Source organism: Schistocerca piceifrons, chromosome 10 (assembly GCF_021461385.2).
Source record: "Schistocerca piceifrons isolate TAMUIC-IGC-003096 chromosome 10, iqSchPice1.1, whole genome shotgun sequence".
NCBI lineage: Eukaryota > Metazoa > Arthropoda > Insecta > Orthoptera > Acrididae > Schistocerca > Schistocerca piceifrons.
Window position 1 is genome coordinate 60,942,978 of NC_060147.1, and position 25,803 is coordinate 60,968,780.

Below are 25,803 nucleotides of genomic sequence, written 5' to 3' on the forward strand. Positions count from 1 at the left end.
GTATACAGGGTGGTGATCGGGCCAAATATTTCACGAAATAAGCGTCAAACCAAAAAACTAAAAAGAACGAAATTTGTCTAGCTTGAAGGGGGAAGCCAGATGACGCTATGGTTGGCCCGCTAGATGGCGCTACCATAGGTCAAACGGATTTCAACTGCGTTCTTTTAAATAGGAACCCCATTTTTTATTACATATTCGTGTAGTACGTAAACAAATATGAATGTTATAGTTGGACCACTTTTTTCCCTTTGTGATAGATGGCGCTGTAATAGTCACAAACATATGGCTCACAATTTTAGACGAACAGTTGGTAACAGGTAGGTTTTTTAAATTAAAATACAGACTTAGGTACGTTTGAACATTTTATTTCAGTTGTACCAACGTGACTCATGTACCTTTGTGAACTTATCATTTCTGAGAACGCATGCTGTTACAACGTGATTACCTGCAAATACCACATTAATGCAATAAGTGCTCAAAATGATGTCCGTCAACCTCAATGCATTTGGCAATACGTGTAACGACATTCCTCTCAACAGCGAGTAGTTCGCCTTCCGTAATGTTCGCACATGCACTGACAGTGCGCTGATGCATGTTGTCAGGCGTTTTCGGTGGATCACGATGGCAAATATCCTTCAACTTTCCCCACAGAAAGAAATCCGGGGACATCAGATCCGGTGAACGTGCGGGCCATGGTATGGTGTTTCGACGACCAATCCACCTGTCATGAAATATGCTATTCAATACCGCTACAACCGCACGCGAGCCATTTGCCGTACATTCATCATGGTGGAAGTACATCGCCATTCTGTCATGCAGTCAAACATCTTTTAGTAACATCGGTAGAACATTACGTAGGAAATCAGCATACATTGCACCATTTCGATTGACATCTATAAAATGGGGGCCAATTATCCTTCCTCCCATAATGCCGCACCATACATTAACCCGCCGAGGTCGCTGATGTTTCACTTGTCACAGCCATCGTGGATCTTCCGTTGCCTAATAGTGCATATTATGCCAGTTTACGTCACCGCTGTTGGTGAATGGCGCTCCGTAGCTAAATAAAACGCGTGCAAAAAATTTGTCATCGTCCCGTAATTTCTCTTGTGCCAAGTGGCAGAACTGCACACAACGTTCAAAGTCGTCGCCATGAAATTACTGGTGCATAGAAATATGGTATGGGTGCAGTCGATGTTGATGTAGCATTCTCAACACCGACGTTTTTGAGATTCCCGATTCTGACGTGCGGATTAGCCGCGACAACAGCTAAAACACCTACTTGGGCATCATCATTTATTGCAGGTCGTGGTTGACGCTTCACATGTGGCTGAACAGTTCCTGTTTCCTTAAATAACGTAACTATCCGGCGAATAGTCTAGACACTTGGATGATGTCGTCCAGGATACCGAGCAGCATACACAGCACACGCCCGTTGGGCATTTTGACCACAATAGCCATACATCAACACAATATCGACCTTTTCCGCAATTGGTAAACGGTCCATTTTAACACCCGTAATGTATCACGAAGCAAATACCGTCCGCACTGGCGGAATGTTACGTGATACCACGTATTTATACGTTTGTGACTATTACAGCGCCACCTATCACAAAGCGAAAAAAGTGGTCCAACTAAAACATTCATATTTCTTTACATACTACACGAATATGTAATAAAAATTGGGGGTTCCTAGTTAAATAAAACGCAGTTGATATCCGTTTGAGCTATGGCAGCGCCATCTAGTGGGCCAACCATAGCGCCATCTGGTTTCCCCCTTCAAGCTAGACGAGTTTCGTTCTTCGTAGTTTTTTCGTTTGATGCTTATTTCGTGAGATATTTGGCCCGGTCACTACCAATGGACCACCCTGTATATGTAAAGCAGTCTGTACTAGGTAAATAAAACAAGCAATAGGCGTTCAGTGATTTAAGTAGAACATTGTCAAAGAAAAAAAACTGGCCACTGGATACAAAATCACACAGCCCATTGAGCACTTTTGTTGGTTCTTGTTTTTTCGCTTTATAAACTTAAAGGTCTGCTAGCACGTCCTCTTTTACCCTGGAGAGCATACACACAGTTCAAATGCGTGTGAATTCCTAAGGAACCAAGCTGCTGAGGTCATCGATCCCTAGGCTTACACGCTACTTCAACTAACATATGCTCAGAGCGAGAGACACACCCACGCCCGAGGGAGGGCCCGTATAATCCGTGATATGGCGCCTCTAACCGCGCGTCATTCCTCGCTGCCACATATCATTCGCAGTGCTCCCTATAGAACGACCAGTTTCTGATAAATGCAATCCCCAAGCAGTTGTCAGGCGGCTGTGAATACTCACTAAAACTTACGATAAAAGGGCGGCCGGTTTGTCCGATATAATATTTATCACAGTTACTAGAATCAATCCTATACACTCCAGAGCTATAAAATTTGTCTTACGTCCCTTTCAGTTTGTTTTATTCGCAATTTTAGGGTGTTGTTAACCTGAAAGTCACATCTAACGTTAGACTTTTTGAAACATTTCTCTATTTGCAGGGACACTTTTTTCGTGAAATTTCGTTGGAATGATTTTCATTTGTTCTTTGTTGGCTACATTTTCTGGGTGAGTGAGCCGTGCTGCAGTTCGCGGTGGTGCCGTGTGTAGGTTTCTGCCAGACCGTATCGTTTAGTTGGCGTGTTTGAGGTGTTTGTCTTCTTCGTGTGTTCACTGGCGCCATTCGGTTTCGTAAGCCTTGCCTGTCCACTAGTGGCAGCAGCGGCGCTTATCCATATGTAATTCTGTTGCCCTATCTTTGGGGCGACCTCGTTCTTCTTGCGTGTGGTGTGAGTGCGGAGTTCGGTTGGGGACGCAGGAGCAGTGAGGTCCGCACAGAGCGACAACACGCCGGGACCGCTGGCGGCGCGCATGGACTGCCGGATCGAAGGCAGTGGTCACGAGGGTGCACGACCTCATAGTAAACCGGATCCAGCAAGCCTTAAGATGAGTGCACATTGAATTCAAGTAGAGAAACCTTCACCATTGTGATAATTTGCGATTGTCCAGTGACTTGGGTTCTTGTTGCTGCTCGTAGTGTCGCCAAGACGAAGAGCAGCGAGTGGAGTGCTTGGGGAAGGCGGATCTGATTAGCCTTCCTGAGCTTCTAATTACTATTCAGTTTCTGACATGTTAAGTTCAACCTGCCGTATTTTTCTGTCTTGTGGCAGCTAACGCCCCAGTTACCTGCCCTGGGGGTTAGTGTGTGTAACGGCAGTGTACATTTCCCCACCGCCACTGTACAGTGAGGCGTGTAAGTTTGACAGCTTCTTGACTGTAGGTTGGGTGGCGTTCTCCTTCCTTAGTGGGAGTCATTCCTTCTTGTTCCGGGCGTTCTAAGCACAGTATTCTGCGGGCGGACCCCAGACCCCTGGTTCCGGCTTTGGCGTAATTTTACATCTTGCATTTGTTTTGTTGGATGTCAGGTAGCCTCACCAAGATTATCGTTAGTCGCTCGTTAGACTGCCACTAGTCCGAGTTACCACCATGTGATCTCAGTGCAACTCTTGGCTACCTTTCTCTTCGCTCGCGAAAGTGTTTTTGGTGTGACCTACTCAGAGGTCGGTTGCTAGTGCACCGTGTGTCACTGGCCCTTGTGTTTTATTTTATTATTGTATTATTAAGTTAGCATCATCTGTGTCACCTGTTTGGTGATCTGTTGTTTGTTTTTTTAAATTAACTTTTGCTATGCCATTCGCCATTTGACAGTATATTTGTTAAATTTTATTGTAATTGCCATTTTGGCGTTAAAGGCCTTCAGCCGTGGATGTGGTTACTTGCCTTAAAATTCTGACCACATTGGCTTGCCTTCGAAATTATTGGCTGTCTGTATTTGATGTATTTGTTAAATTTTAAATATTTGCCATTTTTCGCGTTGAAGTCCTTCAGCCGTGATTGTGGTTATGTGACTTAAGTCTGATTGCGACCTCATTGGCTAGTTTTAAAAAATTATTTATCAAAATAAATGAGTGAAATTGCAAAGCAAACCAGTAGTAATTGATTCGGGCCCGGTCTACAATCGTAACTCAGTCCTGCCTTCTTTAATTACCAGGTTTCACTGAGTGTCCGTCTGCCTGCAGTTTATAATATGTATCTTTAGCGTAAGATACGTGAAATGTGTTTTCTTATAGGACAACTATCCAAGGAGTTCCACCCAATAATATCCAAACAGCACACTCTGTAGACAATTTATTATACTGCCAATACTAAAATCTTTTAAATAACAACAAATTCATATAACTTACAAAACTTAACAAATGGTTAAAGAGTGAGCTTTAAAAAAAATACCGACGGCTTGCCACCATAAAATCAAGAACCTTTTACAATAGCGCTTTTAGAGGCAATTCTGACGTTACGGCTAATAATGGAAGCAAGGCTAAAGAAAAATCAAGACAAAGTCCAATAATAAGTTAACTTGGCATTACAATTTAAAATGATTTATATAAAAAAAACTTTGAGAAAGATAATGGCGCTTGGCACCATAAAATGAAAGAAGCGCAAGAGACAACCAATAAATATAATAACAAAATAAGAATTTGATACAAGCAAAGGGCGAGGGCAACTCCCAACGCAATCATAGACGAGCGAGCTCTCAACACCTCGGAGCCTTCCCACTGGAAATGGTCCCCGAAATAAACTGCTGAGAGCTCCCCGACATGCCTCCCACAACTGCCCATCACTTACGCACCTTGGTTATGTTCTGTAACACACGACATATAATATCAACACAAGATAAAACTCAAAAATACAGTATAATATCCCGACAGCACATGATAACCACAGTGCCTTTAACTCGGGCGCTCTTAATAAGTGCCGGAAGTCAACACACACAAATCTCAAACAATTCTCGCTTCCTAAAACGAAACAATAAAAGCCAAACGCAGATGAATAGTCAAACCACAGTCTTAGAAGTGCCGTAACGACACCAAACGCGACTATTCCACCAAGTTAATAATAACACAGTGAGATAAAAAATACAGAACATGCCACTGAATGCTGTTACAAAACCAAATTGACTAGATCGTGTTGTTCAGGTCCCAGAAGACCACATATACCAAGCAGCAGTAATTCACTATGTATATACTGTACACGTAGGTGTATAGAATATATGAGTCTGGCGATATACCATCTGACTTTCGGAAAAGCATCATCCACACAATTCCGAAGACGGCAAGAGCTGACAAGTGCGAGAATTATCGCACAATCAGCTTAACAGCTCACGCATCGAAGCTGCTTACAAGAATAATATACAGAAGAATGGAAAAGAAAATTGAGAATGCGCTAGGTGACGATCAGTTTGGCTTTAGGAAAAGTAAAGGGACGAGAGAGGCAATTCTGACGTTACGGCTAATAATGGAAGCAAGGCTAAAGAAAAATCAAGACACTTTCATAGGATTTGTCGACCTGGAAAAAGCGTTCGACAATATAAAATGGTGCAAGCTGTTCGAGATTCTGAAAAAAGTAGGGGTAAGCTATAGGGAGAGACAGGTCATATACAATATGTACAACAACCAAGAGGGAATAATAAGAGTGGACGATCAAGAACGAAGTGCTCGTATTAAGAAGAGTGTAAGACAAGGCTGTAGCCTTTCGCCCCTACTCTTCAATCTGTACATCGGGGAAGCAATGATGGAAGTAAAAGAAAGGTTCAGGAGTGGAATTAAAGTAGAAGGTGAAAGGATATCAATGATACGATTCGCTGATGACATTGCTATCCTGAGTGAAAGTGAAGAAGAATTAAATGATCTGCTGAACGGAATGAACAGTCTAATGAGTACACAGTATGGTTTGAGAGTAAATTGTAGGAAGACGAAGGTAATGAGAAGTAGTAGAAATGAGAACAGAGAGAAACTTAACATCAGGATTGATGGTCACAAAGTCAATGAAGTTAAGGAATTCTGCTACCTAGGCAGTAAAATAACCAATGACGGAGGACATCAAAAGCAGACTCGCTATGGCAAAAAAGGCATTTCTGGCCAAGAGAAGTCTACTAATATCAAATACCGGCCTTAATTTGAGGAAGAAATTTCTGAGGATGTACGTCTGGAGTACAGCATTGTATGGTAGTGAAACATAGACTGTGGTAAAACCGGAACAGAAGAGAATCGAAGCATTTGAGATGTGGTGCTATAGACGAATGTTGAAAATTAGGTGGACTGATAAGGTAAGGAATGAGGAGGTTCTATGCAGAATCGGAGAGGAAAGGAATATGTGGAAAACACTGATAAGGAGAAGGGACAGGATGATAGGATATCTGCTAAGACATGAGGGAATGACTTCCATGGTACTAGAGGGAGCTGTAGAGGGCAAAAACTGTAGAGGAAGACAGAGATTGGAATACGTCAAGCAAATAATTGAGGACGTAGGTTGCAAGTGCTACTCTGATAAGTCAGTAGACTGATGACCAAAAAAAAAAAATTACTGTACAAAACCGCCCTCCTTAGGCAGACTTTACGTAACGCATCGACAGCCAAATGTACCATACATGAACGCAGCTCCGGGCAGGACTCCAGTTGAGCAAATAAATTAGTACCAACAAATATCGTAACGAGCCACACACACAGCAAATAGTTCCAACAACACCGTCCCACATCAGAAAAGTTCAGAAACCGCTGCTGGAGCTTCCAGGGGAAAATCTGAAGAGCCAACCGAGCCCACACCCTAACCTGGCAGACGACTCCAAAATTCAGCAACTGGTTTTCTCCGGGCCACAGTATCACAGGACCCCACCGGACCTTCACGTCAGACAGGCAGGCAGAACAAGTACGCCGACTCCAATTAATCATCACCGCACGGCCAGCACAGCGGCTAGTCGCCTCTGCCCCAGACCACTCTGCTCATATTGCGAGGCACAACACCCTTAGCGCTAGTCACTAGCCGGTGAGGCAGAGCAAACTTCATGTTCCGTCCAATCCCCGGAAAACCAACTACCCTCTCGCTTTCCGCCGGCCACCGGAAACACACGCCAAGGACGTCATAGCAAAGCGCCGTCGGAGCGCCACCCGCACCAGGACAGCGAACTATAATCGATTACAGTGCGCGCTCCGAACAAGATCACAGGTTAGCGGCGCGCGCCATATCAATAAGTACAGTTACAACACCTGCAATAAACATAAGTTACATTCTCCTGCAAGTCTGCGTCGCAATGAAACACGTGCTGGGCACGCGCGTATCACTGAGTGATGCAAACGCTGGCAGGCGGTGGGCGGGCGGCCTGTTAGCGCCATGGCAGGCAGGGTAAGTCCCTGGAGCCTAGCTGGAACTGGTGACGCTGTTTCTCCGCACGGGAAGGCCGAGCTCCAGTAATTACGAGTCTAAACAGCGGCGTGGATTGTTTCAGCGCTTACGCGCACCGCTGGACCAAGTCGCTACTCCTTCCTTCTCCTGCAAGTTTCGCAGGAGAACTGGTGTGAAGTTTGGAAGGTAGAAGATGAGGTACTGCGGAACTGAAGCTGTGAGGGTGGGTCGTGAGTCGTGCTTGGGTAGCTCAGTTGGTAGAGCGCTTGCCCAAAAGCAAAGGTCCGAGAACCAGTCTGAGTTTTAATCGAGTGCAAAATGTACTATAAGCAAAAACATTATGACCACTGCTCATCACGACATTTGACGACGCCTTCTGGCGTTGCGGGCATGTTCAAAAATGGTTAAAATGGCTGTAAGCACTATGGGACTTAATATCTGAGGTCATCAGTTCCCTAGAACTTAGAACTACTTAAACCTAACTAACCTAAGGACATCACACACATCCGTGTCCGAGGCACGATTCGAACCTGCGACCGTAGCGGTCGCGCGGTTCCAGTCTGAAGCGCCTAGAACCACTCAGCCACACCGGCCGGCGACTGAAATTCAGTAAGAGAAGGAAAAATCAAGTTACCTTCCATTAGGTAAGTGGGTGCACTCAGCGCCTGTTATGTAATATATAAACGGTAGAGCGCAGCAATCAGTTGTCCTTTTTGCCGGTTTTGTTACGCAAATCCAGATTTCGGCAAGTCCCTAGCCATTATCAATGCACAATTTTTTTAAATCTCGATGCATGTTAGTTCCCTGTTGTTCGGGCGCCCGAACAACAGGGAACTAACATGCATCGAGATTTAAAAAATAGTCCATTGATAATGGCTGGGCACTAGACGAAATCTGGATTTGCGTAATAAAACCGGCAAAAAGGACGACTGATTGCTGCGCTCTATCGTTTATAGAGAAGGAAAAATATTAGGAGAATATGGACTGGGGGAAAGGAACGAAAAAGTAAGCCACCTGGTAAAATTTAGGACAGAAAATAATTTAATCATCGCTAAATTTGGTTTAAGAATCATAAAAGAAGGTTGTGCACGTGGAAGAGACCTGGAGACACTGGAATGTTCCAGAATGCTTATATAATGGTTAGACGGAGATTCCAGAACCAGATATTAATTTGTAAGACCTACCCAGGGGCAGATGTGGACTCTGACCAGAAACTCATTGTTTATGAACTGAAGCTTAAAACTGAGGAAATTGTAAACAGATAGGAAGTTGAGGAGATGCAAGTTGGATAAGTTGCAAGATCCAGAGGTTTTTGTGAGTTCAGAGGCAATCATTCGGGAACGATTGACTAGAACAGAGCAAAGAAACACAACAGAAGACGAATGAACAGCTTTGAGAGAGGAAAGCGTGAAGGCAGCAGTGGATCAAATACGCGTAGGTAAAAAATAAAAGGCCTAGCAGAAGTCCTTCGATATCACAGGAGATGTTGAATTTAATTGATGAAAGGAGAAAATATAAAAAAAAGATGAAGCAGGCGAAAGGGAATACGTATGTCTAAAAAATGAGACTGAGAGAAGAGTCAAAATGGCTAAGTAAATATGGCTGGAGGACAAATGCAGGGACTTGGAAAGATATGTAACTTGGAGAAAGACAGGATCCACCTAATGGAAAATTAAAGAGGCCTTTGGAGAAAACAGAAGCAGCCGTATGAATATGAAGAGTCCAAATGGAAAACCAGTACTAAGGAAAGAAGGGAATGCTGAAAGATGGAAGGAGTATGTTGATGGGCAGCACAAGGGAAATGAATTTGAATGGAACATTGTGGGTGGGAAAGAGTAAGTAAATGAATGTGACTTGGGCGGTATGGCACTGCAAGAAGACTTTGACAGAACGCTGGAAGATCTAAGCAGTAACATGGCCCCTGGAGTAGACGACTTTCCTTCAAAACTACTGATAGCCTTTGGAGAGCCAGCCATGATACGCTTCTTCCACCTGGTGTGTAAGATGTATGAGATAAGCGAAATAGCCTCAAACTTGAAGAAGAATATAATGATTTCAATTCAAAAACGGGCAGGTGCTGACAGGTGTGCATATTAGCGAATTATCAGCGTAATAACTCATGCTTGCAAAATAGTGAGTTACTTGCTGTCTGCTGTTCCACGTGACAAGGTGGTGGTTTAGGGATTGCACAGGGGAAAGCCGCACGAGACAGAACGTGTGTTATACAAACGTGGTTGCAATCGCGGGAATTTCCCAACTGATTTCCACACAATGCTAAACAATATGTTCATGCGACTCAATGTGATAGTGCGACTTAAATAGTTTACCCTTGTCGTGTGAGCAGTATCGCGCCCAACAAATTATTATGTGCAAAAGACTATGTAAACTGGAACATTAGAGTCCAACTGTTACTACCACCGCAGTAGAAAATTACCAACGTACAGAATAATCATGGAGATTTTGCACAGTGCCATGGTGAGGTGATAGTGCTGTATCAATGTATTGCATAATTTTTACGTAATTGAAGCTTTTGTGTAAAAGGAAATTTACTGTGTCACAGAATCGCCTCAGCATTTTTTTTTCTTTTTTCTTTGAAGATAATTTATGTATTGCCTATTGTTTTATTACTGTGATGCATTATTATTTACGTTATCAAGTGCGTGCTCTGTATGCACATATACAGGTCTGTTTCAGTTATGTATATCTTACGTAATTTGTTTTTAGACTGACTTTATTTCTTTTCTTATGTATGTGTTAGTTGGGAAGGTCTCCCTTCACTAACCAACTCATTTGTACGGCATCTAACTTATTTCTAAATCTACATGCATTCTCTGCAAATCACATTTAAGTGCCTGGCAGAAGGTTCATCGAACCACCTTCACAATTCTCTGTTATTCCTATCTCGCATAGCGCGCGGAAGGAATGAACACGTGTTCTTTCCGTGCGAGCTCTGATTTCCTTTCTTTTATCGTGGTGATCGTTCCTCCCCATGTAGGTCGGTGGCAACAAAATATTTTCGCATTCGGAGGAGAAAGTTGGTGATTGGAATTTCGTGAGAAGATTCCGTAGCAACGAAAAACGCCTTTGTTTTTATGATTTCCAGCCCAAATCCTGTATCATTTCTGTGACACTCTCTCCCATATTTCGCGGTAATACAAAACGTGCTGCTTTTCTTTGAACTTTTTCGATGTACTCCGTCAGTCCTATCTGGTAAGGATCCCACACCGCGCAACAGTATTCTAAAAGAGGACGCACAAGCGTAGTGTAGGCAGCCTACTTACAAGGAAACCTCCCCATCGCACCCCCCTCAGATTTAGTTATAAGTTGGCACAGTGGATAGGCCTTGAAAAACTGAACACAAATCAATCGAGAAAACAGGAAGAAGTTGTGTGAAACTATGAAAAAATAAGCAAAATATACAAACTGAGTAGTCCATGCGCAAGATAAGCAACATCAAGGATAATGTGAGCTCAGGAGCGCCGTGGTCCCGTGGTTAGCGTGAGCAGCTGTGGAACGAGAGGTCCTTGGTTCAAGTCCTCCCTCGGGTGAAAAGTTTATTTATTTTCGCAAAGTTATGATCTGTCCGTTTGTTCATTGACGTCTCTGTTCACTGTAATAAGTGTAGTGTCTGTGTTTTGCAACCGCACTGCAAAACCGTGCGATTAGTAGACGAAAGGACCTGCCTCTCCAATGGGAACCGAAAACATTTGATCGCAGAGTCATAGGTCAACCGATTCCTCCACAGGAAAACACGTCTAATATATTCTATACGACACTGGTGGCGGCATGTGCGTCACATGACAGGAATATATTGTCGACCCACCTAACTTGCACACTTGGCGAATGGGTAAAAAGATTCTTCTACCTTACCCGATTTAGGTTTTCTTGTGGGCTGGGCGTTGAAGCCTCCGAATAAGATTTTTACATTCCTTTTATTTATTACGTTCACAGTTTGTTCGAGAAGATCCCAATATTTATCTGCCGCTCTCTTTGTTGCTGTTGGAATTTTTTTCATTTGTTGGAACATGAGCATTTATAATTGTGTAAGTTTTGTTTATTGATTCAAAAGTAAGAGTTGCAGTTCTTGATGATATTGCTTGAAAATCAGTTACCGAATTTATTATTTTTATATTCACTATAAGTCCCGCTCCAAATTCAGGACGTTGCTTCACAACCTTCTGAACTGGTTTCCCGTTGTCAATACTATATCCTTGTGGTTCGAACGGGTCCTCTAACGTGTTTCTCATTTCTTGGAGTGAGCCTCACTATTAAAATTTTTTGATTATTTTATTGACCTATGAGATCTTGAGTTTTTCGGTCTTAAATAGTGAGTTTGTGTTGTGTATTGCTATATTATTTATTTACTTATGTTGACTCTCCTTTTTTGTGTTAGTGTGCATTTTGGTGATTGCAAACGATCCGATTCGTTGTTGTCTTGTAGTTGGCTACCCACCGAATCCGATGTAGCCTTTATCCGCCTTTTTGGACGGTGCTATTTTTTTTTCTAAAAGATCTTTCCGTATTTGACTTTGAAAGGTAATTAACGTTAGCTGGATTTACAACTCGACTGTTAACCGCTGACGATGTGTTTGATTCGCGAGGGCTATTTTATTTTCCTCACGTCCGCCGGGAAGCCGTTGATGAACCTCCCCGCCCCCATATCCGCCATCTGCGGTGGGCCACACATGATATCCTCCCCTCCTAGTATTATTTAAGAAGTTATATAAAAAGAAAAATACGGAGATGATGGAGAAAAGAGTGGCCTCTAAAAGTGTAACGTTTTCGTATGTTAATCTTTTGAAGGAGCTAGAAATTGAAAACGGGAACTAGTTCAACTACCGAGGGCGAAGAGACATTCTTTGTTTTCTTGCAGAATGTTAAACAGTACTGTATAAAAGAAGAAATGAAACTGCCGTGAGCAACTCGATAAGTTGTTTCGAAAGACTTACAGAAACACTGAAGCACATGGCAGCTGGCAGGAGCTCCGCTGATCTGAAATTTTCTGTTGTGATATCACGCTGAGCAACATAATTCTGGGGACACACTTTGTCATGTATCTCCAGATATAAACTTAAGCCACCTGATTTGCATCTGTATGTAACTGCAGGCAGGGAACGCTGTAATGGTTTGATCCGCTTTTCGCTAGTGTATACACTGACTCATGAGGAAGGTTTCTGTATATAATTTATAAATATTTCGTACAAATTGTCTCAATTGTGATGAATTAGTCAAGTACAATTAGTAAACGGAAGAGCAATCAGTCGCAAATGATGTTTGTTGCCTATCTAGATTTCGATCACTGTGTAGCCATCTTCAGTTCTAAAAAAAAAGAAAGAACCAGTGACAATATGAAGCATGCATGTCTTATGAAATGTAGAGTTGCATAAGATAGAAGCGTAGTCAGTCATATAAAACATACCAGTAAATGTAAGTTAAAACATTAAAATCACTTGCATATGCACATTCTTCCAAGTGGACTATTCATGTCAGATGTTTAGTCCGCATGGAGGGCACTGTTTACAATTTCAAATCAAATGGCTCTGAGCACTATGGGACTTAACATCTAAGGTCATCAGTCCCCTAGACTTGGAACTACTTAAACCTAATTAACCTAAGGACATCACACAGGTCCATGCCTGAGGCAGGATTCGAACCTGCGACCGTAGAAGCCACGTGGTTCCGGACTGAAGCGCCTAGAACTGCTCGGCCTCAACGGGCGGCCTTACAATTACAACACAGCCGTGTTCAGTGTACGTCACACCAATTCACAGCGCCTCTGCAGCGCACGATGCATTGACAACGTGCATCAACTTCATTTTATAATTTGTATTTACTCTTCTCCTTGGCGGATCGTTCACCTATGACCACGCGTAATCAACATTTGTTGGCGTTCCTTTTCCCCAGTACTCCTTCATACGCAACAAATGGGCTTGTTTTCGTTGCGCAGACCACGTATGTCGGTTAGTTTTTCTCTCTTCTTCCTCAAAACACCGTGTGTTTGTGATTTTTCTGATTTTATTTCAGTCATGCCGATTTGGAGACCGTAATTCTCTCAGATCTTTTTCCGTCTGTAGTTCGTTCTTTAATGCCGGCCGAAGTGGCCGAGCGGTTCTAGGCGCTACAGTCTGGAACCGCGCTACCGCTACGGTCGCAGGTTCGAATCCTGCCTCGGGCATGGATGTGTGTGATGTCGTTAGGTTAGTTAGGTTTAAGTAGTTCTAAGTTCTAGGGGACTTATGACCTCAGCAGTTGAGTCCCATAGTGCTCAGAGCCATTTGTACCATTTTTTTGTTCTTTAAAAATGTATGGATTTTGTGCATTAACCTGTTTCAGTCCGTTCTTTCTAAATGCCCCATGAATTGGATTCTTCTCATGTGCATGGTGCCTGTTGTTTTGGAGACATTTTTATATATTTCTGCATTGGGTTTTGGATAATGCACACCATCTTTTGTTTTTGTTCCTAGAGTTTACCTCAGTATTTTATGTTCTTTCACTTCTAATTCCCCTTTTAGTGTTAGTGTCTCAGATGAGTAGAGAGCTTCGGGTTTAATCACTGTTGTGTAGTGTCGTATTTTGCAGTTCCACGAGAGACTCTTTTTGTTGTAAACGTTTTTTGTTAACTGAAACGCCGTCTTCATTTTCTGGACTCTTGAGCTGACAGATTTCATTACAATTATCTGCAATCCATTCACCTAAATATTTAAATTCTTTTACTCGAGAGATGTAATTATTACCAATTTTGAGATCAGAAGGAGCATCTTTTTATGTCAATCATAAATTTTGTATTTATTATTTTATACTTTTTAAAAACGTATGTACATAAAAAAATAGGGTGGTCGTAACTAAAACCACAGTTATACGTGGTGGTAATTGTGTGAACTAGCCAGTGGCGTCGGTTACTTTTGCACATTATACAATCGTACATAATTTAAAAAATACAAACGGCCGGCCGTTGTGGCCGAGCGGTTCTAGGCGCTTCAGTTCGGAACCGCGCTGTAGCTACGGTTCGAATCCTGCCTCGGGCATGGATGTGTGTGATGTCATTAGGTTAGTTAGGTTTAAGTAGTTCTATGTCTAGGGGACAGATGACCTCAGATGTTAAGTCCCATTTGAATACAAATGTCTTGTTGAAATACATAAGTTAATAAAATGGTACTAAAGTCGTGCTACATACTAAGTACAATTAAAGCAATTGGATCAGACGAGAGTTGTGCTGTTAATTGTCATAACGTCTGCAGTACATCGAAATTCCAGAAATCTTTCAGGTGTCTTGTCTTACACATTTCGCATAAAATTCCATTATAATTTACACGGTTTGGTGTTAGAAATAATAAACTGCCAACTGAATCATGTAATAAGGTGAGAAATACATTAAATTTTTTAGAAAGTTTGTACTCATATGCGATCTAGGAGTAGTGTAATCCTAACTAAGTCACTGTCGTATCAGGCGACTGTTGGGATCGGAGCGTAGCAATGATTTTTGAACAGTTCCCTAAACTGAGAGACACTAAGCAGTGTCAGACGATTTCAGACTCCTCCAACAAATCGCTGCGTCCTCACTTCTATCTTCGTATGTGGGGACAATACTGATCCACTGCGCCCACTTTCAAGACGGTTCGCAGCAAAGATTGATTTTCGTGCCTCATCTTTACGATCTGATGTGACATGTTCGCTGAAACTGGCTTTACTAGTTTACCCCACATAGCAACCATTGCAGCCGGGACTTGCAAGTCTATAGATACCCGACCAATAGAAAAGATTTCTTTTTTCAATACTATTTTTTGAAATTCTACCCAAGTTACTCGCAGCAAAAAACGCCACATTTACTTTCAGTTTTCTAAAAACTGAGGCAACTCTGTCACTAATTTTACCATAGTATGGTAAACAAATGTACTTACTGCTATCTTCAGCTACACTGAAACCATTTTCTTGTATATGCACGTACTCCTAACTGGACTAGTAATGTCAGAGGCTGAGATCGTACTGACACCGGTTTAGTGAAACTTTTCATTACGTTGCTTTACACGACGTAATTAAGTGGGTAGCTATTGATCTTAGCAATATATTCTATTGTATTCGGCTCAGCATCATTCCTTGCACTTGAAAGTTAACTTTTTAACAACCGACTGATGGTGAAATTAAAGTATGCTTTCCTGTGCTGGCTGGGGTAGTATGAACTGTAATTCATGATACTCTCGGTACTGGTGTTTTTTCTGTAAATCCCAAAAGCATTCTTCTCGTTTACCTTGCTATTAATTACAGGTAGTGACGAAGATGTTAAAACAAGTCTCAAGTTAAACGTCGTACATAGTAAAATCGAATCACATGTGAGATGTACTCAGCCGCGCGGATTAGCAAAGCGGTCTCAGGCGCTGCAGTCATGGACTGTACGGCTGGTCCCGGCGGAGGTTCGAGTCCTGCCTCGGGCATGGGTGTGTGTGTTTGCCCTTAGAATAATTTAGGTTAAGTAGTGTGTAACCTTAGGGACTGATGACCTTAGCAGTTAAGTCCCATAAGATTTCACACACATTTCTTTTGAGATGGACTCAAAATATATCAATAAAATTTTAGATTTAAACGTTATTACTTTAATCAAGAAATCTGAAGAAAACTTTTTGAATTTTCCTGAGATTGTTGTTTTGCGATAATACGTCAATTAACGTAGCTAAGGTGAATTTATGGAATCGTTTCAATAATTTATAACGACCTTGCATTTACTGTACAAGTGAAGCGGTCGTGCGCTCATGCGCTGTTGGAAAGTTCTTCGCCGTTTTCGGATGTGGTTTCGGGATGCTGTCGAGAAGAAAAATTGGAAATTTGTGGTAAGGTCTTATGTGACCAAACTACTTAGGTCATCGGCCCCTAAGCCTACACACTACTTAAATTAACTTACGCTATGGACGCTATGGAACACACACACACACACACACACTAAACGCGCAAACATACACACATGCGCCCGAGGGAGGACTCGAACCTCCGACGGGGGGGGGGGGGGACGGGGGGGGGGGGGGGAGCCGCACTGACCGTGACAAGGCGCCGCAGGCCGCGCGGCTACCCCGCGCTGCCTGTAGAGAAGAAAGCCTGGAAATTGTTCGCAAATGCATGATAGTTACATCAGATGTAAAAATATCTGCCAGAAGGCTTTCTGATAAAATTATGATGAATTCTCTTGGGGACATCTGATATCGCAGGAGATGAACTTGGCGACAGTAACTTCCACGCACTTATCTTTCTGTTTCAGATCTCGGGAAGCCCTCACATCGCCGCACACCGAAGGCTCCCACCAAGAAGCAGCAAAGGTATCGTACGGTCACAAGCCTCTGATTATAGTGGAGCGTAGAGCAATCCGGCATTCATAGGTTGTAAGAGGCCGAGAAAATTTCGATCAGAGAAGACTCGCATGGACCTGTCGTATCCAGCTGGACTAGGGATGGGAAAAACTGAACGGCTAAAACCGATACCGGTATTTTAGTTCTGAATAACCGATATTTCTTGGAGTTTGTTTGGTTTCGATTATAACAGCTGTGTTTTATTTTTTTACGAATAACTGACTAAAAAACCGAAATATCAATTAGCCATAGCCTCAGTGCTGAAATTCGTTTTTAAATAAACCTTTTTTTAAAAAAGGAGTAATTTTTATTCGTAAAAATTGCATTCGTTTGAATTATTGCATCATTATACAGGGTGTTACAAAAAGGTATGGCCAAACTTTCAGGAAACACTCCTCACACACAAATAAAGAAAAGATGTTTTGTGGACATGTGTCCGGAAACGCTTAATTTCCATGTTATAGCTCATTTTAGTTTCGTCAGTATGTACTGTAATTCCTCGATTTACCGCCATGATTTCATACGGGATACTCTACCTGTGCTGCCAGAACATGTGCCTTTACAAGTACGACACAGCATGTGGTTCATGCACGATGGAGCTCCTGCACATTTCAGTAGGAGTGTTCGTACGCCTCTCAACAACAGATTCGGTGACCGATGGATTGGTAGAGGCGGACCAATTCCATGGCCTCCACGCTCTCCTGACCTCAACCCTCTTGACTTTCATTTATGGGGGCATTAGAAAGCTCTTGTCTACGCAATCCCGGTACCAAATGTAGAGACTCTTCGTGCTCGTATTGTGGACGGCTGTGATACAATACGCCATTCTCGAGGGCTGCATCAGCGCATCAGGGATTCCATGCGACGGAGGGTGGATGCATGAATCCTCGCTAACGGAGGACATTTTGAACATTTCCTGTAACAAAGTGTTTGAAGTCACGCTGGTACGTTCTGTTCCTGTGTGTTTCCATTCCATGATTAATGTGATTTGAAGAGAAGTAATAAAACGAGCTCTAACATGGAAAGTAAGCGTTTCCGGTCACATGTCCACATTACATATTTTCTTTCTTTGTGTGTGAGGAATGTTTCCTGAAAGTTTGGCCGTACCTTTTTGTAACACCCTGTATAAAATGGGAAAACCGATCATTTCTGTTCTAATAACAGTGCCGACACGAACGGGAAAAAAAAAAAAAAAAAAAAAAAAACATGGCATAAAAATTGGCAGGCCATTGGTGGGACAGTAGTGTCCCTGTTGCAGTGTGTCGTGATTTAAGGCAAGCGTGTACGTGCAGTATGCAGGACTTGGCCCCACCCGGTCTATACGGCAGTTTCCTCCCGTCGTCGCCGGACATCCGTTGTATTGCAGAATGCCACCAAACCTAGTCTGGAAATGAGTCACGGGGCAATGCAGTACAGTGTTTTGTTTGCTTTAAAAAGTTAAGAGCCTGCGATATCTATGAGATAATAAGGGGAAGAAAATAATGGCGGAAAGGTTATCGCCGAAATATCGTGGGACTTCAACGACCGCATCCGGCTGGACACCCGAGAGCCCTGGAAACATCACATACGCCGGGAAAGCCTCCGATCACATATAATAAAATTATAAATTAAAAACTCAACAATAATTCATTCATAGTTTTCGGTGAAAACAGAAAGTAGGTGATCTGCTGCCGGTGTCTACATAATATGCTTTTACTTGCTTGTAGCTCTTGAAAACGGACAAATTAACACGAAAACCAGAGTGTTCGGCCTCGGTTTTCACCCTGTAACACTGACTATTCGTAACGCCCAAATTGTGACATGATCCCCGATCACAACATGGTTTGCGAGCAGTTTCAAAAAATTAGGTTCAGTAGTAGAATTCCGGTGATATTTTGTAGTATTCAGCAACTTGGCGCTTTTCGAGAAAAGCAGCGAACAGCGGTCGGAATGAGCTTTCTTTTATTTACCTATTTGATTTAATATCTTGATAGTACGAATCTGGAAACTGAGAGTGTAAAAATTTCCCATCTTAGTTAGATGTCAGTGTTTATTACAAGAAATTAAAAAAAACCGAAACTCGGTTAATTGACAAACCGCTAACAGTCAGGTTATATTCCGGATAGCCGAAACGGTTAACGTGACCGCTTGCGGGAAGTGGGAAATCTGGGTTCGAGCACCGGTGCAGCACAAATTTTCACATGCCACTAGTCTGTAATACCTCCATAGCTAACACGGCTGATGTCTAACATAATCGCATTCAGCAAATTTATTATTTCGAATTAGTTTGTTAAGATTTCTGGCCAATAGGAGAAACATTCCAGTTACTGCCCTATGCAACAAAAACTGCAGCAGACATATTATTTATAATAGTTAACATCGGGTACTGCAGATCATACTTCTATCAAAATAATAAAGCTCCAAAATCATCTGGAAAACATAAAGTGAAAAAAATTGCAGGTAGCCAGACGCAGCCTGCTACCTTTCGATTCTTAGGTTACGAAACTACTGATCAAGCCACAGTTCGAACACAATTGCAGTATCTACGTTACGTGGTATATATACAAAAGTTTATAGGTTGTAACCACAGATGTCTTTATTTTTTAATAATGACAATTTGTACCAAAAACGAGTGGCTTTTCATAAATCATGATTGCGCTGTAGCATTGAAATGGTATGCTCTCATACTTTTTTTTTTTTTTTTGTCATCAGTCTACTGACTGGTTTGATGCGGCCCGCCACGAATTCCTTTCCTGTGCTAACCTCTTCATCTCAGAGTAGCACTTGCAACCTACGTCCTCAATTATTTGCTTGACGTATTCCAATCTCTGTTTTCCTCTACAGTTTTTGCCCTCTACAGCTCCCTCTAGTACCATGGAAGTCATTCCCTCATGTCTTAGCAGATGTCCTATCATCCTGTCCCTTCTCCTTATCAGTGTTTTCCACATATTCCTTCCCTCTCCGATTCTGCGTAGAACCTCCTCATTCCTTACCTTATCAGTCCATCTAATTTTCAACATTCGTCTATAGCACCACATCTCAAATGCTTCGATTCTCTTCTGTTCCGGTTTTCCCACAGTCCATGTTTCACTACCATACAATGCTGTACTCCAGACGTACATCCTCAGAAATTTCTTCCTCAAATTAAGGCCGGTATTTGATATTAGTAGACTTCTGTTGGCCAGAAATGCCTTTTTTGCCATAGCGAGTCTGCTTTTGATGTCCTCCTTGCTCCGTCCGTCATTGGTTATTTTACTACCTAGGTAGCAGAATTCCTTAACTTCATTGACTTCGTGACCATCAATCCTGATGTTAAGTTTCTCGCTGTTCTCATTTCTACTACTTCTCATTACCTCCGTCTTTCTCCGATTCAGTCTCAAACCATACTGTGTACTCATTAGACTGTTCATTCCGTTCAGCAGATCATTTAATTCTTCTTCACTTTCACTCAGGATAGCAATGTCATCAGCGAATCGTATCATTGATATCCTTTCACCTCGTATTTTAATTCCACTCCTGAACCTTTCTCTCATACTACAGGAGTTAAAATACGAAAAGCATGAAATACGATAAACTTTTACCTACCAATATGTAGTTTCCTGTCATTCTATTACAACAAACTGTACAAAAAAACGGTGCGTTTTCGAGAAGTCCTCAGTGTACTGCTGGTTTGAAACAGCTTATATTGATACTATGCACCTTACAATATAAAAACCGCCAAACACAGGGTTCCATTCCATATTACTTAATGCAATAGGGCGTCTCTTAAGCTCTGCTTGTGACGTAAAGCCGGTGCTACATCTCATTGGCCATGTTCTCCACGAGAGGCAGATTCTTCCTTTAACGCTTTCCAAGTAGTGGAATATCTGCGTGGAGTTCGACGGTGTGACGTCACCAGTGCACGAACGTTTTCACTTACTGCGATGAGACGCCGTAACAATTGCTACACCCAGCTACTTGTGTGAGTTGGGATTGTGCAGGAAACTGGCTGCGTTCATTTCAACGGAACCATCCTGGCATTTGTCATACGTGACTTCGGAGATGTATGACGAAAATAAAAAAATTGGCAAAGTGCAAGTAGGACTCTTGCATTGAGCGTTCCGTATAAACTTACCTACACATAGTTCAACCATCCTCGCAATGGAGAACCTCAATGATTTTTGCATGTTATCGGTACTGATACTGGAAAGGAATTCCTAAACCTCAGACAAAGCCCAGACCTACAGAAAGAAGCGAGGAAGGGACTTCAGTTTTATATGTTCAGACAGAGAAGATTTAATAAAACATGTTCAAATGGCAAAAGATATTTTTATTTGATGTAATTACAGGTCAACAAGTTTCTAAATTTTTTACTTAGGTATACTGTAAAACCTTGCTTCCTGTCAAATTTCATGATTCTAGGTCAACGGGACGTATCCTACACTCACGCTCATATATTAAGAATAATGCTGATACATGGTGAAAGGCCGCTCTGGTAGGCCGTTTGCGGGTTTAAATCATCTCGGGGTATGACCGTGCTGTGCATTTGACCTGAGGTCGTCGCACGGCGGCGCTGGCAGCAATCCACATACGCAGAGGTGTGTTGGTGCATGTCAGAGTACGGTGCAGCGAGTAAGTGTGCAGACGTTTTCAGACGTGCTAATGGTGACGGTGTGTTGAAAATGACCCAAAGAACACATATGGATGACGTTAGGAGGGGTAGAATACTAGGGCGACTGGAGTCTGGTCAAACACAGCAGGTCGTAGCACGGGCCCTCCGTGTGCCACGAAGTGTGATCTCAAGATTATGGCAACGATTCCAGCAGACAGGAAACATGTCCAGGCGCTACAGTGCGGGACGTCCACAGTGTACAGCACCACAAGAAGACCGATATCTCACCATCAGTGCCCGCAGACAGCCTTGCCCGGGACCTTACCGCAGCCACTGGAACAGTTTTCTCCAGACACACAGTCTACAGACGACTGAACAGACATGGTTTATTCGCCTGGAGACGTGCAAGGTGCATTTCACTGACCCCTGGTCACAGGATAGCCAGTAAAGCCTGGTGTCAAGAACACAGTACATGGTCATTGGAACAGCGGTCCCAGGTTATGTTCACGGACGAGTCCAGGTGTAGTCTGAACAGTGAATCTCACCGGGTTTTCATCTAGCGTGAACCAGGAAGCAGATACCAACCCGTCAGTGTCCTTGAAAGAGACCTGTATGGAGGTCGTGGTTTGATGGTGTGGGGTGGGATTATGATTGGTACACGTACACCTCTCCATGTCTTTGACAGAGGAACTGTAACAGGTCAGGTGTATCGGGACGACATTTTGCACCAGTATGTCCGCCTTTTCAGGTGTGCAGTGGGTCCCACCTTCCTCCTGATGGATGATAACGCACGGCCCCACCGAGCTGCCATCCTGGAGGAGTACCTTGAAACAGAAGATATCAGGCGAATGGAGTGGCCTGCCTGTTCTCCAGTCCTAAGCCCCATCGAGCACGTCTGGGATGCTCTCGGTCGACGTATCGCTGCACGTCTTCAAACGCCTACGACACTTCAGGAGCTCCGACAGGCACTGGTGCAAGAATGGGAGGCTATACCTCAGCAGCTGCTCACCCATTTGACCCAGAGTATGCCGACCCGTTGTGCGGCCTGTGTACGTGTGCATGGTGATCATATCCCATACTGATGTCGGGAAACAGTGCAGGAAACAGTGGCGTTTTGTAGCACATGTGTTTCGGGATGGTTTTCTCAACGTATCACCAACACCGAGCACTTACAGACCTGTGTGGTGCGTGTTCCCTATGTACCTATGCTATTAGCGCCAGTTTTGTGTAGTGCCACGTTGCGTGGCACCACATTCAGCAATTATCCTTAATGTATGAGCATGAGTTACAAGTTGATACGTTCACCCATTCCTGAGAAAAAAATGGTCCTAGCAGACGGCCGGACAGCCAGTCAGATTGAAAATAACAAATTTTTTTCGTGTAATATAATTACAAATTAAACAATTTTCAGATTTTTTTCATTTTATTGTACTGTGAAACCCTGCTTCTTCCCAAATTTCAGAATTCTAGGTCAATGGGAAGTACCCTATAGGATTTGATGAGTAAGTTTTAGAGTATAGAAATATGTGACAAAAATAGGCCGTACCTTTTGATTGCAGCATCTTAGAAACTTTAATTTTTTAAACCGCCAGGGGGCTGTATACCGTAGTATGTGACACAAATTTCAACTTGATGTGTATATCCGTCCATGAGAAAAAAAAGGATTTCTGACAGATAGACGGACGGCAACGTAACCCTATGAGGATTCCGCTTTTACCGGTTGAGGTACGAGACCTTAAAACAACTGTCCCCATACGCGGTGAGCCGCTACTTCCGCGTGTTCCTGACGCTCAACTCCACGGCGACGTGTGTATTACTTCTAGGTGCAAGTTTCGCTCCTCAAAAGATAGCGCTTGGAGGCCAACCGGCTTTGGTATCGGGTCAGCTGACTCGGCTAGCGCTTCGTAAAGCCACGGCTTTCAGCAGTGCCAGCCCAGGACGCCTGCAATCCACAGGTTCGCGGGTATATCCTCAGGACTGCGAGAGCTCCACACACGGCAGGCAACCGCTTTGCGCTGAGTCACCGAGGTAACCACTGTCTCTGCTGTGAGCTTTCTATTGAAAATTGTCTGCATGAGATACATTTATTTCAAAAAGTTCCTCCTCGTGTAACGTGTACTGCAGGTGTCGTATTCAGCTGCTGAGCAAAACTGATTGTTGGGTGGCCCTGTGTTGCGCATGTGAACAGTGTCGTGAAATAAAACTCTAAGCTTCATGAAATGTAAATTATGAAATAAAGAAAATGAATGTAATGAAATGCCAAAAAAAGTGATTGTGTGCTCAGTGAAAATTACGTAACCAAAATTCAGTACCGTAGTACATCATGAATATTGCTTGATAATGAAGTGCAATGTTTGGCGTGGAATATCCACAAAAATAAATTGCCTCTCTGATCGGAAGAAAATTGTTGAAAATACCAGTGCTGCCGCTGAAAATTTATCTGCTTGCTAGCGCACCTGACATTCCCGACTGCACCCTGTTTGCTCAAGAATGCAAGGTGAGACCTGGCCTGAAATAAGTGACTTACCTCTTGCTCAGAATCATGTTTTGTGTCTGATGTCCTGACATTCTCGAACCCAAATACAAATCAGCCGATGCTGCAGCTATAGGAAAGCAAATCTACCCACTTTCTTTCTTTCTTTCTTTCGCTTACGCCATAGTCCCGCAGCAATCGCACGGTTGGCGTGGTTAGAACGGATTTGGCAAGGTTTTAGGGGTGGCCGGATACCCCTTCCTGCCGCCACCCCGTACCCCCAGGGATGGAATCAGTGTACCCCAACTGTCTGCGTCTAGTATAAATCGTGAAATAGTGCGAACGTGATTCAAATTTCTACGACGCGTGTAACTGAGGCGGAACGTGGGGACCAGCCCAGTATTCTCCTAGCGGCATGTGGAAAACCGCCTAAAAACCACATCCAGGCTGGCCGGCACACCGGCCCTCGTCGGTAATCCGCCGGGTAGATTAGATCCGGGGCCGACGCGACCATCCGAGTCCAGGAAGCAGCGCGTTAGCGCTCTCGGCTACCCTGGCGGGTCGAAAGCAGATCTACCCACTACAAATGTATTATTATTATTATTATTATTGTCGGAAACAATATGTTGCTGAGAATCAGCCGGTATGATAAGATAATTTTTATTGCTGAACAAGCTTGATGGAGGCTTAAAAACTGGGTAACACAGGACGATATGTGGCACGTATTGAGAGCGTTGACTGTCGAATCTGGCACCCTGGCTGTCCGTTTCAGAGTTGGAATGTCCCATGCGTCAAGCTCCAACAACCATTCCGCGTTAAGAATCTGTTAATTCACGTCGCGCTTCCACAATCACGTCGGAAACTTTGTCACATGAATCACTTGAGTACCAATGACAGCTGCGTCATGCACAGCCATTTTATACCTTGTGTACGCGATACTTCTGCCATCTGTATATGTGGATATCGGTGTCTCATGAGGGATTTTTTTTTTCAGCTCAATGTGTATCCGATGTGTGAAGTTGGCGTAGCAGTAGTGCTAAAGTCTTTGGTTTCAGATAAACCTTAAAAGAAAACAGATCTGGTAGCGTGTTCTGCCGCTTCTGAAAGATCGATGACGTCTTTGAATGATATTGTTCTTATAAAGGAAGTCAAGTTACGTTATAGTACTAGTATTTACGGACAGGTTGCGCAATAAATATTCCGTATTGGATTAATTCATTATAAAAATTTTAAATATTGACAAGTAATTGTTCCTCGTAAAAGTTATTGTTTGCCCTGTAGCTGAATTTTTAATTTGAAGATTTTGAAAGAGCGTTTTTGGTTTTGTCGGCAAGAAAATCAATTGTATTCAAATTTCCATTAAAAAGTTAAGATATGTATTTGACTATAAAGCGGCTTTCAAAGGAAAAGGACGCTACTAGTTTCACACAAAAAACAGGTATTTGACTAAAAAACAACTTTTAAAGGAAAATGGTTCAAATGGCACTGAGCACTATGGGACTTAACATGGCCGGCCGCGGTGGTCTAGCGGTTCTAGGAGCTCCGTCCGGAACCGCGCGACTGCTACGGTCGCAGGTTCGAATCCTGCCTCGGGCATGGATGTGTGTGACGTCCTTAGGTTGGTTAGGTTTAAGTAGTTCTAAGTTCTAGGGGACTGATGACCACAGATGTTAAGTCCCATAGTGCTCAGAGCCATTTGAACCATTTTTGGACTTAACATCTATGGTCATCAGTCCCCTAGAACTTAAAACTACTTAAACCTAACTAACCTAAGGACATCACACAACACCCAGTCATTTAAAGGAAAAGGGCGCCACAAATTTGACAGAAAAGCTTATTATTTGTCTGTCATTCTTATAAAATAAGAAAAGAGAAAGGAAATTACAACAACAATAATAAATTAAAAACCATACAATTAATTTGTAGTTCATAACAAAAATAGTAGTTAGCGGGTCTGCTGCTTATGTCTATATAATATGCCTTTACCTACTTGCAGGCCTTAGGAACGAAGAACTTAACACGAAAAATAGTTCGCCAATCTTAGTTTGTACCATTTAGCTCTGACTATTCGTGTGTCGAAATAGTGGTATGATCCTCAAGTACAACACGATTTTTTAACAGATTAAAAAAAATCAGTTGGAGTATATTGCAGAATCTTT

General features: G+C 42.8%; 1 long non-coding RNA gene across 1 annotated transcript in view; it reads left to right on the forward strand.

Moving 5' to 3' along the window:
• The window catches only part of LOC124718962, a 366,593-nt gene that overhangs the window by 227,193 nt on the left and 113,597 nt on the right, over positions 1-25,803 (forward strand). Inside the window, exon 3 of the long non-coding RNA XR_007005953.1 lies at positions 16,514-16,571. This is a non-coding gene — a long non-coding RNA (uncharacterized LOC124718962). The remainder of the gene's footprint in view (positions 1-16,513; positions 16,572-25,803) is intronic.